Raw genomic sequence first — 16,119 nt, forward strand, 5'->3', positions numbered from 1 at the left:
ATAAACAAGAAGCTGAAGTAACTCGTTCAATTCCAAACCCTCTTCACACACAAAAAATCCCGGCACGATGTACTCAGCGTTTGATACACAATCGTGTGTTATTATTCCGTCTAGCGCGCGGATGTTTGTCCGTTGTTGGTGCCATGACTCCACCTCAAGGGAGTGCCTAATGTATAAGCCAATCGAAAAATAAAGTCTTTGCGCCGTGAAATAGAAGAGAATAGCAAAGAGTATAGCAGCGTAAAGTGGCTACCAAAAATCAAACAAAGGCGTGATAAACATTTGTTATGTTTATTTATTGTGTAATGTTCTTATTTATTACCCTTTTATTATGTGGAATTTTGTGTGTATGTCTCGATTTTGTTCGTATGTTCTTTTCCAGAATTCTGCTACTAACGTAAGTGAGACATTACTTTTCACTCGGAATTTGTAGACTTAAATTAAGTATCGCTTACAAGAGGCGTGATTGGATTTTTTCATGTCTGTAGATTGCGTGGTATACAGAGTATCCCATTTATCTTGTGCGCCTATTATAAGTTTTTTTGTTTGGATAGGTATTGGAATTTCTGTTTTTGAGATTTATGCTAGAACGAGGGGCTAACATGAGTCTAGAGATTTGGTACATGTAACTACATTATGGTATAAGATACACATGAAGTCATCAATTTTTCAAATAGCACTACATACTTTAATCATGTTATATTGATTACACACATTAAGACGAGTTCAAAAATGTATCACAAAGTCACCTTCCCAATCAATAACATCAACAAAATGCAAAATGAATGCCATCAGAATGTGCCGCTTGTTGTGGTGCCCTATTCATCTTGTGCATTAACTTACACAAAACGAAAGACGACTGACGTCTGTACACGTCGTGTGTTGTGTGTTTGCTCTCTTAACATGTAAACAAACCACAGCAACTGTCGAAGCCACAATCCACGTACAGTGGCCTGCACGTTCTCTGGACCTGTCGCCACTCGACTTCTTCCTGTGGGGAACTGTAAAGGACAGTGTATACCAGAACATGCTGGTAACACCAGACGATATGCAGCAATGCATTCGACAGACTTGCGTGTCCATTCAGCTAGCAATATGCCGGGCACTCATAAGATCTTTCGGGGAACGCTTTTGAATGTGCATTAATGTGAATGTTCACCATTTGGAACATCTTCTGTGACTCTCAAAGCATAACATTATCACATTGGAAGTACGTTTTTGTTTCGTTTTGTTGTTTTTGATAAGGAAGATGACATTGTGATACATTGTTTAACTCATGTTAATGTGTGTAATCAATGTAACACGATTAAAGTATGTAGTGCTATTTGAAAAATTGATGACGTCACGTGTATCTTGTACCATAATGTAGTTACATGCACCAAATCTCCACACTCATGTTAGCCCCTCGTTATAACATAACGCTTAAAAACAGAAATTCCAATACCTATCCAAGCAAAAAAGTTATAATAGGTGCACAAGATAAATGGGACACTCTGTATAGGTAAAGGAACTTAGAATACATAAGGTTCCAAGACAGAAATTATACGAATAAAGTAAACTTGGGAAGAAAATGAACAGAATAGATATGGATATGAAAAACACAGTGTAGTAGAATAAAACATTAATGTATATCACGAGTGAAAGCAGGATAGAGTAGCCTAAATCTGTTAAAACAGATTAAGGTTACTGGTTCCAGGATTATGTTGAGTATTGTTGAATATTACTTTTCTATTGAAGCAGCTTTACCTTTACCTTGACGTTAAAATTAAACATTTATTGAAAATTACTACTTTCCTAGTTTGGGCACATTACTCAATTAGAAATTGTATTCCTCTTCACGTTTTTTTTCCTATAAAGTCTTATATGTTCTGCGCGATTGCTTTCTGTAGACATGCTTGTGTACGTGGCGTCACACGTTTACAGTTGAAGAGTCCACTGCAAGAATGATGGATGTCACTTTCTTGTCGAAAATGAACCAAGACTGTCAATGCATAGCTTAAGACATATAGAATGTAAATACAGAGTTATATGGCATTAACACTGATAGTCATTGTCCAGTAATGATCGGAAAATCACAGTTAAGCTTTGAGCGCTAAGCATTTCAAACTTTCAATTACTTCTCCTGCAAAGTGTATTCCAAATGACATCCATTATTCTTGCAGTGGACTCTTCAGTTGTTAGGTTACTGCGTCATGCGCTCATCATAGCAGTAAACCAAACAAAAATGGTCTAACTCCTAAAGCGTAAGAGATGGATCAAAACGGACTGCATTTGTAAAATATATTTCACTCGCAATATCTCCAGATTAATCTATTACGGTTTATCCTTAGCAAGCGGTTGAAAGCCTGTAACATTATGAAAAGTATTGCATGTTTTTTGGGGTATTGTTTAAACAACGCACAATTTCATTTTGGGAATAAAATAAACATCACCTTTCGACAGATTAATCTTTAGTCTTTCAGTTACATATAACATGTTCCTATAAATACGCCACAGATATTAATATATTGGCATTCAAAGAGGGAGTTGCCAGTGTTACGCGAAAATCGGTCCGTTTCATCCTAGTGACTCCCCAATAAATTAAACGTCATTCAACGTTAAAATATATATAACAAAAGTATAGGACGAGACCTGCCATCCAGCGGTGGAAGAGAGAATCAAGAAAACCGATGGATCCGAACGCGGACAAGATTTGCATTTTCTTCTTCGTTGCAGTTCACAAACTTAGGCTGTTATGATAAGTAGCCATACATATGGGATGTTGAGACTGCGTTGTGTATAAGCCCGTTGATTAGCCTATATGTGTGTGGCGGCTTTTAATTACTATGAACTTGACAAGCTTGGGTCGGTAGGATAATAATAATAATTATAATAATATTATTATTATTATAATTTATTATTATTATTATTTATTATAGCGACGTTAAGGCCATCAGGCCTTCTCTTCCATTTAGCCAGAAACAAAAGAAGCTGATACAATTTGCAGTAACACAAACTAACGATTACAGACTAATATTTAAAGAACACTAAAAATTGATATAGTCATACAAGCACAAGTTGAGTAAAATAATGCAAACATACTAAATAATAATTACAAAATAATACAGCATTAGAAGTTACATTCAATGAATATGCAAGTGGTAAGTGAACCAATATTACAAATTACAAGAATTACAAATTCAAATGTAAATTATAACTATACAGCACTGAGGAAAATTATACACACACACACACACACACACACACACACACACACACACACACACAAGGAGAATTAAACATGAATGAGGAAGAAAGAAGACTTTTTCGGAAAAATGAGTAAAATATGAAGGGTTTGCGGGAAAAACGATGAATGTCGAAATTCTGTTAAGGTTGATTTCATTATCTAATTCAATGGATCACTACGAAATTTAGTGTTGTTCTTATGAAAACTGGTAAAAAAAGAGAATTACCACCATTAATACAGTAATTCTTTCCTTTATTTTCTAGAGAAACAGCAATACATTTTGCAGTTATAGACTCAATTAGATCATTACCCAATCCTTAACAGAAATCTGATATTCACCGTTTTTCCCGCAAACCCTTCATGTGTACTAAAAATTTGTAAGATTACAATGTATATTTATAATTTCAATAATAAAAGTACATACAACAATCATGTACTGGTCACGTATTTAAATAATTTACTTTTAAATTGCAATTTCGTTCGATAGTTCCCGAGGGAGCTGGGTAGGGTGTTCCAGAAACGAATTGCTGATGCTGTGAAAGAGGAAGAAAAATTAGCTGTTTTATTGCAAGGCATAGATAATAAAGGGTCATTTTTAGAACGAGTAACCAAGCTGTGATATGAGGATAAGAAATTAAAATGCACTGAGGGATAGTTAGGCGAAAAAGTATTGATGATGCGATATAGGAAAATTAGTGAATGGATATATCTTCGGTCCTGTAATTTTACCCATTGGAGCGTTTCAAGGGAAGGTGTAATGTGGTCGTATTTGCGGATGTTGCAAATGAAATGTATGCAGGCATTATGAACGCGCTGCAATCTTTGGGCTAAATTAGAATTTAAATCTGTTAGTACAATGTCGCAATAGTCAAAATGTGGCAGCACCAATGTTTGTATGAGAATTCTTTTTAATTGAAAAGGTAGAAAATTTTTCAGGCGAAGATGGTCTTGCCTGTGTGTGTGACTTGGACATTCCACTTGAGGCCCTCATCCATGTACACCTAGATATTTAACAGAGGGACTGAATGGGATTATAGATTCATTTAATTTTACAGAATTTATATGAATCGTTTATTGTAAAAACACAACCGACATTTTTTACAAAATGTTTTTTTTTGTGGATTTTGATAGCCGGCATGAATGCATATCTTTTGATATAAAAACCTTATATCTAGCATGACTGTAACATGTAAAAAAAATTGGACAATTGTAAAAACCCCACAACTAACATCACATATGATGTTTTTCAAATAAACTAGTCTGCCACACTAGCTGACAGCAGCACTGTCGCACCTAACAGGTGATTTCAGTCACAGCCGGATCAGTGTTTTGTTCTGTCTATTGCTGATTAAGTGTTGCCCTTACTATTATTATCTGTTTTGAGTATTTTGTTACAAGATGGTTAGTTCAAGTGATGAAAATGTTGCTAAAGAGGATTATTGAGAACTCTTCTAAGTTCAAGGTAAAACGAGTCACAGCTAATGATGTGGTTAACTTCAAAGCTTGGTGGCGAAAATTTTATAAGCTATCTAGCATGTCTGATTCATTTTATGGCCGTGATGTACCAAAGGATAAAAAAAGGTACATTTTAAAATTTCGAAGATGAGTGAGTTTTTTCACTGCAATGAACGAAAAGGTAAAGCTTATAAGAACTCGAGGCTACCAATCAATGTTAAAAAAATGGAGGACCTTAAGAAGATTTTGCAGTACATACCGGATGAAGTGAAAGGATTCTACACTGAACTGTACACATGGCCTACATCCAACAAAGATAGTAGGCCTAATGACAGTGGAAGCGAAGACTAGAAAAATAATAAGTCCTGATAAGAAAAATGTCTGCTGCAACAGAGAGAACGTCAAATTTTCGTGATTTTATACTGTAGTTTTTAGATAGATTATAAAGTTTGTTCATATTTACTTTCATTCACTCTGATACTTGGAAAAAGGCAATGCTTTGTTTAGTTTCAGTTTGTTTGTTGGAAAAACCCCATAACATCCTGATTAATTTACTGCATATATATTATAAAACACAATGAATGGTGAATAAACCTTATATTTAGCAACTAATATCACTTGTTAAATATATTTTGACAATAACAATAAAAGTAAAGAAACTAAACAGTTTTTATTGATTTCCCAAAAGTTTTGTTTTTGTCACTTGTGGGGTTTTAGAAATAAACTATTCATATACTGTAGGATAGGTCTGTCTTACAAGTTCATTTTGTGACTAGCCTCGGAACAATTTTCAGCAATTCTGTACTTGTAAGAGAGGCACTGCAGTGCACTGTTTTATTGTACTTATGTTCTCTGATATTTAGTGGTAGTGTCCTGATACTACACCCAACCACTTTGACAAAGAATATTGTAAAAGCAGTCCCTGCTATCCATCAGATTCGATTCCAGTTCGTTACGAGATGTAATTTATCCTTTACGTCATCTAACTTAAGTATAGGCGGTTGCTGAAATAGAAAATGACTGACATTGAAGGTGTTAAAAAAGATTCATGATATTCAACTCTCTGTGAATTATTAACTGCAACTGAAGTGTTTTTGGGCGTTGTATTAAATTGATAAAGAATTTTGCTTGATATGATAGGAGAACTGAAAGTAGATGAGTATACGATTGTGTTGTGATAAGTGATAATCATAGATAAGACTTCTCCCGAGATCTCTGTTCAGCTTAGTCTTGTTTGCGTCATTAGTTTGCAGTAACCATAGGGATACAAGTGAATGATGCTATTCTCTTCTAAGTGCGATTTATAGTGAGTGACGTTCGTTAAAGTTGAAGTATCTGCACAAAGTTACAGTTTGACAGTTCCTTGGTAAGTCATAGTTATTGTGATTATTTTGGTGATGTCTATATACTTTCGTCCTCCCGAATGTAATGTTTGCTTCATTTATTTCAAGAGATTTTTCATTAAAATCAATCCACAATGCACTGCGGTCTACAATACCCGTCTCCATATTTTCTAACTTCCTTCTTACTTATTTCGTGAAAGGTATAGTTATTATTAGACATTCGGATGTGAAAGTAACTACAGCGCGACTAATTTGCCTCGTCAGAGGTTTGTAGTTTACGTAAGCACAGTAGGTACACTAGAGACGGGTGTAGGTATAGGTCGGGGGAAGAAATGTAAATTGACACACGGAATAATCACTGAATATTGGTTGCACTTTGTTATAACTATTGTAATGACATTTTTGTGTACTTTTCTATAAACCCTTTAAAGTGAGGATGTCCAAATTTTTTAATGGAATATTACAACTTATCATAATTCGACACAAATCCTGACAAAAGTCGTATTTCATATTTGAGGCGGAATTTGAACTTGAACTCTTATTTTCTTCTAACATACGAGCAACATTTTTCATGTGTTTCTTTGTATTACAGTGATGTTCTATCGATTGTTTTATCTTTTTTAATGCACACATACATAGCCGACACTTAAGTCTTTCATCAGTATCACTACTAAAAATGTAGACACCATATTCTTGTATTAAAGAACACACCCTATTTTTTTTAATCTGTCTTCGGCATTATGATCACATCACCGAACACAAATAATAATACGTATCTCAATGTTCTCTGTTCACGTACGGACGAGGACTGACCGAGAACGCAGAGTGGCAGTTGCTTTCGTGTTCGCGTTATGCCCTCTGCGGACGGTACCGTGTTGTACCTACTTGGGATGCGTGTACACCTCATGCCATAGTCTATGCGTACAGTACTTGTAAAGCGTAAACATGACTTTTGTTTGACTTTTTTCTGCTCTCTAGTTATTATTATAAGGTGTCACACATTACGGACCCTATTCTTGGTGAAATAAAATGGATGATTTCGGTGTTAAATCTCCCACTATTCTCTGGGTATTTCGTGAAGTATGTTGTCAATTTGGTCGGTATCTCGTGAAATAATTTGTAAATTGAATGTATTATGTTATGTTTAATATAAAACTTATGGTTACTTTTTTTTTTTTTTTTTGCTTACACAATAGGCCTATTCATATCAGTACCGCCAAAATATAAACAAAGTATGTTTGCTACATTATCCACACGAAGATTTATGCGACAGTGAGTAAGTATTTTCGTGTATGCAGAAAAAGCCCTTTCACTGTCCATATTAGCATATTAGATGTAGGGAACCACTCTGCCTGCAAACAATTCACATCAAATTCACTGTAATCCTCTGCTAGTTCACCCAACATCTCTTCGCCTCAAAATATGGCGACCAGAGCGTAACTTATTGCAGCAAAGATAGAAGAATATTATATGTTACATTCTTCAATCTTTGCTGCAGTCGACTTCAGAAATCGATTTTTTTCGGTAACCATAGAGATAATAAAAGCGAGTGTATAATAATATCCATAAAGAAAATACAGAAATATTGGCGGTAAAATCGGTAGACAAAATTTTTAAAGTAAAAGTCACAAACATGTATTTTAACAATAGTGAATACAGTTTTAGTGCATATGTCGTAGCCTTTGCGCTGGATGGGGTAATGTTTCGTGGTTGACAACTTTTGCACCATGATCCAATTTTCGCGTTACTTCGCGAGTTGTTTTGCTTAAATATGGTATTTTAGGTACCGTATCTGGAAGAGTACATATAACTTACTTACTTACGGCTTTTAAGGAACCCGGAGGTTCATTGTTGCCTTCACATAAGCCCGCCATCTGTCCCTATCCTGAGCAAGATTAATCCAGTCTTTATCATCATATCCCACATCCCTCAAATCCATTTTAATATATCCTTCCATCTACGACTCGGCCTCCCCAAAGGTCTTTTTCCCTCCGGCCTCCCAACTAACACACTATATGCATTTCTGGGTTCACACATGCCCTGCCCATCTCAAACGTTTGGATTTAAGGTTCCTAATTATGTCAGGTGAAAATGTAGCCTAACAAAGAAAGTAATTTAATTGTTGAAAATATCGCTCGTAAATCAAGAATATTGGATTCAAAACAAGAAATATATTATCTGAACTGCAATAATAAAGATACTATTACTCTCCAATAATAACAGCACATTCAATTGTTTCATTAGGCGTTACCCTGCAGAAACATCCACTATTTCAATAATGTTCGCTCGTACTAAACGGAAGTTTATTATATGATGAAAACTAGCCGGTAATTTTGCATGGAAGTCACGTCAAGCACTGTAGCTTCTAGTGGGCCTATTGTCCGTTACCGCTCCTATCGTAGAACTGGTGTTTGAAGTCCGAACGGTCCCGCTTTTGTTAGGTGTTTCTGTCGATTCAGCTTGCACACCTTCACGGTTCCGATGCAGTCTACTGCAGTGATCTGAATCTCTCCCCCCACACAAACATCTGCGGTCTCCTCAGATTGATGCCCTCTGCACGCTAGTCACATTACTAAGTTACATCGCACCGTTTTGGGTAAAGTATTATAATAATTATAATGAATATTGAAATGCAAAGTGATGGAAATGATGAGGGAAAACGGAAGGACCCCGAAAAAACGTCCCTAAGACACCTTTGCCCACAGAAATACGACTTCGCTGTTATCGGGAGTCGAACCTGGATCCGCAGTCGTCGTAAGATAGTGTTCTTCCAACTGAGTGATCAACGCGGCTTTGAGTGCATTTGGAATTTTTATAGATTCTTAAAATTTCATTTGGAATGTAATTTTAGCCTACTTTCTTTTAGGAAGACAGGAAAGCTTAAACCATTTTGCCACGGTCTTCTTGGCCTTCCGCGTTTTTTTCTTCCAGGTACTTTCCATTCAAACGGTTTCTTTGAAAGTCTTCTGCAGGGCTTTCTTGTCATTCCTTCCATTATTGTTCGGTTTAACTCATTTCTGCCCGTATTTTTTTTATTTCTCTCTCTATTGTTGATGTTCTATTTACCCGTCTCCAAAAATAAATACTCGTATTTTTTAAGTAAATATTGATAAAACTAAATGTATGTGTACACAAGAACTGATATTGGATAATGGCCAGGTTATTACAAACTGTAAAAATTTAAAATATTTAGGAATGGTGATTAGTAAGAACGGGGGAATGGAAATGGAAATTCAAAATTAAAATGTACAGTATTGGCAAAATAAACCGGACCGACCCTTGTAGCTGATTTCAGAGCTTTGTTCACTCCAGAGCACGACAGACTGGTAACTAAGACTTTCGTGGTTCGAATCCTGCCTGGGAAGGAACTTTTCGATTGCTGGTAAAATTCATGTTCTGGGAATAATAAGTTAATTAAGTAGTAAAATATCGCTGCAATAGAAAAGTATTGGGAATAAATTTGAATAAGGAACAAAAAAAATTTCCTTCGCAGGCAGGATTCGAACCACGAAAGTCTTAGTTACCAGTCTATCGTCCTCTGGAATGAACAAGGCACTGAAATCAGCTACAAGGGTCGGTCCGGTTTTTTTGCCACTACTGTACAAGGAAGAAATAATATATCATTATTAAATGGTGTTCTGTGCGGTAAGGACATACCTTAAAAAAACAGGTGTTTTTACAATGGAACTATTACAAAAAATATGGACTACGGATCTCAAGTTCAGCAAAAAAACACAAATAGAAGCATCTTTTGGCAACTGGAAAATCGTATCGTTGTTAGGGTTGCCAACCCTCCCGTATTTCCTGGAATATCCCTTATTTGTCCCTAATTTTTAACAGTCTCCCGCGTCCCGTATTTTTCTTCTCTTCGAGAATTTTGCTTCTTTATTTTTGCATAATGCAAAAGTCTTTGTTCTGAACATTTGATTTTGCCGTGCTTGATGATGAGTTATATGATGAATTAATTTTGTTTTCAAGAGATGTAATAAAATTTCCAGTCTTCGTATAAGGTAATGCTTGCCAGAAATGGTTTTAGTGCTCACCCGTCTAAAATCAAACTATGTTAATGTTATAAATTTGGAAAAACTAACCACTTTTGTTCTAAGAATACCAAGTACTAATGCTCATACAAAAAGGATTTTCTTTTGATGAACAGAATTGAACAGATGTTCGAAACAGGAGCACGACACTCTAATCAAATCATAGGTACAAACTGCAGTCGACTTCAACTATTACGCGAAATCTGTCTCAAAATACTCTAATTTAAAGCTAGCTGCCAAAATGTAAAGTTGTTTTTTTTTTATAACCGGAATGATTATCAATTTTCTGTGTGAAATTTTGTCGAATGATTAGTCTCCCATATTTTCTTAAAAAAAGTTGGCAGTCCTAATCGTTCTGCATTATTAAATTTCGTGTTAGAAAGTGAATGTAGCAGGCTTCTGGCTTTTCTTAGGCCGGGAATACACGGACGTGCTGCGGCAGTAACGCGGCATTAGATGTTATGCGCGGAATAAATTGTGCATTCTTGAACAAGCGGTGCGCACGATACGAACCATCTGAGCAGCGCGCAAGCCTCGAACACTTTCCTAGTTCCATTCTGTCTCGCATGATGCGCGACCATGGAAAACGAGGAAGCTTTGCTAGCTGCTATTTGCTCTTTCGTAGTAGTAGGATACATTTTCAACAGATAGAGACGTAGACCTATGGAGTTGAACAAGAAACGGCTAGGGAGTAATTTTTTAAGTGCTATAAACTTTCAAGACATCAGCGGCCAGTATAAAAACCTTAGGACTACTCGGATGATATCCACCAATTCTGGAGAATTATTGATGAAAATCGGACCAAACTTTAAAAAATCAGTCACCAACATGCGAGAACAAATCTCAAGTCAAGATAGGGCAGTATTTATTGTACTAAACTCAATTCATTCTTTGAAAAATGTTATTGTGTAATTAATGAAGTATGTAGAACACTATTTTTGGTTGATTGTAGGCCTATATGTCAATATTCCAGGTTCGCAGTGACTTTACGATTCTTGGTGACAGGGGATTCGTTTGCTAGCCTTCAGTACCTTTTGCGAATTTCAAAACAGGCTATCGGAGAAATAATCCCAGAAGTTTCCCCAGCAATTGTCAGCGCATTAAAGGAAAATATCAAAATGAGTTAAATCATAGTAGGCCTACCAACATAATGTGCTTCTTTAATGGGATATTTTAATTGCAATACAAATAATGAAACATTGAGAGAATTGCAATTAAAACATTCGAAATATCACACCAAGAAAAATCAATAATATTTCGAAGGCGCATTATAATAAAGAAACACGTACAATAAAACTACAAACATTTTCTTTTTCGAGTAATTAAAATTTGATTGCCCAATGATGTTTTTATTTTTAATTTAAGTGTACAGTCAAAACAAGTATTTTAAATCAACCAAAGAAAATTATTTTAAAATAAAACATACGACTGCAACATATATATACAACAAATACTGCAAAAATTGTTATTCAATTAATTAAAAATAATAAGAAAAAAACAGAAGATATTAAACGTGCTAGTTTTGACTATCGGAGTAGCCTGGGGATGGAGTTTTGTTTGGATAATGTTGAAGAGAGCCAAGAGAGTTTGATTCAAATCCGGAAGTGACAGAGTGTAGTGTAGTAAGAATGGAATTGGAGATTTTGTCATTGAAAGGTCGGCTTGAGAAGCCTCTCGAGTCGGAGGACGTTGTGGTGGTTCGGGAGCTGAACCATAAGAAGTTGAGGGAGTAATTGGTTAAGTAGGTTGTCCAGGATAACCCATTTGGGAAGAAGACATGAAATGAAGGTGCAGATGAATGTAAACGTTGTTGTCCATAGTAAATTGGCATTTCAAAAAAGTTTCGTTTTGCTTTAACCTGAATGTCATAAATAGCTTGCTGCATCCCTTTCCAGTAGGCTAGTCGCACGATATGCTTCATTTTCGATGAAAGGAAAGGACTTCACATTGTTCAACAGTGATCCTAACCTCCCAGAAGCCATCGGCGTGGTTCAGGCGGTAGCGCGTTTGCTTGCTGATCCAGAATTGCGCTCAAGTATAGGTTCGATTCCCGCTTGGGCTGATTACCTAATTGTGTCTTTCCGAGGTTTTCCTCAACCGTAAGACGAATGTCAGGTAATATATGGCGATTCCTCGGCCTCATCTTGTCAATTGCCAACTCGCTATCACAAATTCCATCGACGCTAAATAAACTAGTAGTCGATAGAGCGTCGTAAAAATAACCAATTAAAAAATTAACGTCCCAGCAGTGGCTTGCATAATTCGAACGGCGGTTTCCAATAATTCTGTACCTATCATCCTGCTTTTTCGTTCGTTTTGGAGCCCTGTTACATCTTGCGTGTTAACTGTGAGGTTCCGTTGTTTTGACTATAATAGTCAATATCACCAGGATTCCACAAGACTGGACATAATTTATGAGGTCCAGTCTAACTTCAGGCCACTCCATGCTTAGGTGTGCGCGCTTCACGAGACAAACGGAAACGAACCCGTCCACTGTTCGCGAGAAAAACCGACAGGGAACGGATCGCTGCGCGGCATTTGAGGTGTGCGCGTTCTGGCCGCAGCGCGTGCTTGAAATCGCGTACAAACGAGCGAACGAGGCCTCTAATTCTGTTCGACCCTTGTTGCATTACTGCCGCAGCGTATCCGTGTATTCCCGGCCTTATTCAGGACATAATGTTCATTCTCTCCTGTTCAGCACACATTGAGTGAATCAAATCCAGCATTGTCCAAATGCTGAAATTTGTGGATTGATTTTTCTTTCTGTTCTCTTTTCGAATACGAGAAAGAGCGCATTTTGTGTATTTATCATTTTCTTGTGCGTCTCCCGCCTTGTTATACAGGGACATCATTTTATTTTTACTAACATTTTTAATATTAATCTGGCTATACCTTTCTATTAACGATTGAAAGAGGAAACACAGTTTGCTGCCCCTTCCACGACTGGAGTTCGATGATACTGGCGTAAAATACAAACCACTTTACTAGGTATAGGAGGGAAGAAAAGTTGTTCAATTATGTAAACTAGGAAATATCACAATTTTGAGTTTGATAATTTTCATTAGGTTTTTGTTTAATAAAAATACAGTACAGTATTACCACTTAGTGTTTTACTCACGAACTGAGCTATCCATTCGGACGTATTAATTATGCAATGTATATTGTACTGTTACAGCACATTAGCGTACAATATAGAGAATGAAGTTAAATTGAAAAATAATCATAATATGGATATTTAAACACATTTTTGAAAATGGTGGCCGTTCATTTCGATACAGGCTTCAGTTCTTTTGTGCATATTATCACACTATAGACTATTGTACCTAATTCCAATTACCAGTTTCGTCCTTCGTACGAGTAACTCATGTTGAAATAATTCTGTACCTACTCTATAAAAGAGTACCTTACGTGCTGTAAATTCAATCTTCACTTCTGCCCGATCCGAAAAGATAAAATTACTCAGAAATGCTATCTACTGTCCGTTCAAGTTGTTTTATCGCAGGGTCGTAGAAAGGGGGGGGGTGAATCACGTGACAGTTAATTACTTAACGAGGCCCTTTTATTTAAGTTATTTTAAACACTTTTATAATATTACGTAGACGTCCAATTCCTAACAGAAATTAATGTTTTCAGAAAAGAGCTAAGACAGCCCAGCTACTATACTTTACAGAGGGGGAACAGAAGCAGGTGGGGGAAACCGGGATGCGACGTAGGCAAACGGACGACAGTACCTGTGCGAAAATATGATTCAATATTGAAAGCTCTTTCGTCATTGGAAAACGCGAACATATTTCTGAAACGTACTATACTCCTAACTCAGTACTGCTTACGCGCCCTCGGCTCTGTGTCGTGAACGGTTGGAAGTTTACTAGTAGAAGGGGTGGGAGTGAAGTACATTCAAAAACTCAGGTACAATAAAAATTGAAGTAAAAATAAAATGATGTCCCTGTATGACAGGAACTGCATCACTTTCCCTAAGAAGCGGAGTTTGTGGGGCACTTGGAATTCCAACTTCCTTGCCATTACACCAGCTCTTGCACCTATATCTCGTCAGTATTGCTGTAGTCCAATTTTATCCTCCAGATGTTCTGCGAATCTGGCAGACATATGATTGCGTAATCTAAACGTGGGGAGTTTAAAAACAGATCGCCATTTGTTCCTGACCTACTTCCTGCCTGGCTTCGTATTCCGTGACTAATGGCCCGCACAACATTGCTCAAACCTGTGTTTTAAACACGTAAGGTTTGTCCTCCGGGGCGAAATCTATACTCCAGAGAAAGAAATCACATGTTTCTCCCACTTCTGTTTCTTCCAGTCACGGATTAAGCTTAAGTCTATCCCAGTTTCACGCTTTGATGTCTTCTTCTTGGTCTACCGCTTGTCTCTTCGGCCGATACTTCAATATTTTAGTGCTTTGTTTAGAATCTGACTTCTGATATTGTACGTAAAGATTAGTTATTTTTTGTCCTATAAACTTTCGCTGTTATGGTAACAATTGTTATTACAGGAAAAAAATTCGCTCCGGCGCCGGGCATCGAACCCAGTCCTTGGTTCTACTAACCCAGTAGTTACCAACCGGTGTGTTGCCACAGTAGTGTCTCGCGCAGCCCCATGGAGTGTGTCGCGAAATTTTGGAATTGAAAAATAAATTGTATGCCATCCAGAAAGTCTCTTTACAACGCATGTTTTTTTATTTACAACGAAGTCTTTGGTATGGTGCTTTTTATTTTGAGACAGACTTTACCAATGAAACGTGAACACCTGTAATAATGCTCAGTTTAATTTTTCTGCCTGGCGATGATTCCAATGAAAGTGAACATCTGCAACAATGCTTAGTAATTCGTTTACTCTTCCCACTTAGTAATAAACAGGGTTTAGAATCGTCAGAACATATTGGTCAGTTTCATTAAATCCGTGTCAGAGGGTGATAGTGGGACTATTTTATCAAAAGTGTTTTATTTATTGTTATCATAAACAAATTTTTAATTCGAAAAAGAGAATCTGAATCAAGTTCTGAGTATAGATGACGGCCGTGCTAATTCAAATAATGTGAGCGAATATTCCCTTCAAGGTTCACAAAAACGTACCTACTGCGTTTCGTAAATATAGTGATGAATATTTGCAATATGGTTTTACGTGGAATGGAGATGAATATAAAAAAAAATCCCGAGTGTCTAATATGCGGAAATGTTTTGTCAAATCAGTCGATGCTCCCGAATAAATCAGAAATACATTTTGAACTGCCGTTTTCAACGTCATACTTGTGTGAATCAGCATTTTCTACCATAAAAATGATGTGTTGGCCTGTCAACCATAAGAGAATATTATTATTATTATTATTATTATTATTATTATTATTATTATTATTATTATTACAGTAAGTATATCGCGATATCGTGAGCGTTCAGTAAAGTGTGTCGTCAGTCAAAAAAGGTCGGGAACCACTGTACTAACCAAGCGCTCTAAGGCCACAAAGAGAAAACACTAGAGGAGAGGGATTCGATCCGGTGCTGTGGATTGAACTTAGGCGTAGCTCAGTGGTTAGAGCGCTTGGTACGCAGAACGATCGATCCGCTGCGCCGGAGCGAATTTTTCTCCTCTAATAACAATTGTTCTGACATTATGTTAAGATGTTCTGTATGATGTTCTTAATATACTCTTTATTGATAAATTATACCTCAGTGTTAAATTTTTCCCACATTTTTTTCGTAGGCTACTTGATTGTGTACTTACGGTTATATGATTGTGTACTTCATGGTTATATGATTGAGTACAAAAATAAAATACCGGTTGCTTAAGGCATTTTCAAATTTCTCATTGTAATAGTTCAATATTCAATTCCACATAAGACAGTGGAAAATTCACTACACGCTATTTTTGATCATATAAATTTCTTCTTCATAGTTTTAAAATATAGCCTATAAGCAGTTCAGAAGTCGTCTTACTAGCTAGGTTCCAAACCAGGATGGATATCGACTATTTCCCATCAGTCGTTTTGGTGGTAGCTCAGTTGTCAGAGTTGACTTCCGACGACCGTGGATCTGAGTACAAATCT

The 16,119-nt window shown here is 36.6% G+C and overlaps 1 protein-coding gene across 5 annotated transcripts in view; it reads left to right on the plus strand.

Moving 5' to 3' along the window:
• Positions 1-16,119, plus strand: part of LOC138709217 (uro-adherence factor A-like) — a 1,183,483-nt gene that overhangs the window by 724,101 nt on the left and 443,263 nt on the right. Inside the window, exon 1 of one of the 5 annotated variants that reach the window (XM_069839811.1) lies at positions 5,897-6,047. The exons of the other annotated variants lie outside the window; for them this stretch is intronic. The gene's annotated coding sequence lies outside the window, so the exon portion shown is untranslated. Of the gene's footprint in view, positions 1-5,896; positions 6,048-16,119 lie in introns of those variants that run through there. 5 annotated transcript variants of the gene reach the window in all.

Source organism: Periplaneta americana, chromosome 11 (assembly GCF_040183065.1).
Source record: "Periplaneta americana isolate PAMFEO1 chromosome 11, P.americana_PAMFEO1_priV1, whole genome shotgun sequence".
Lineage (NCBI taxonomy): Eukaryota > Metazoa > Arthropoda > Insecta > Blattodea > Blattidae > Periplaneta > Periplaneta americana.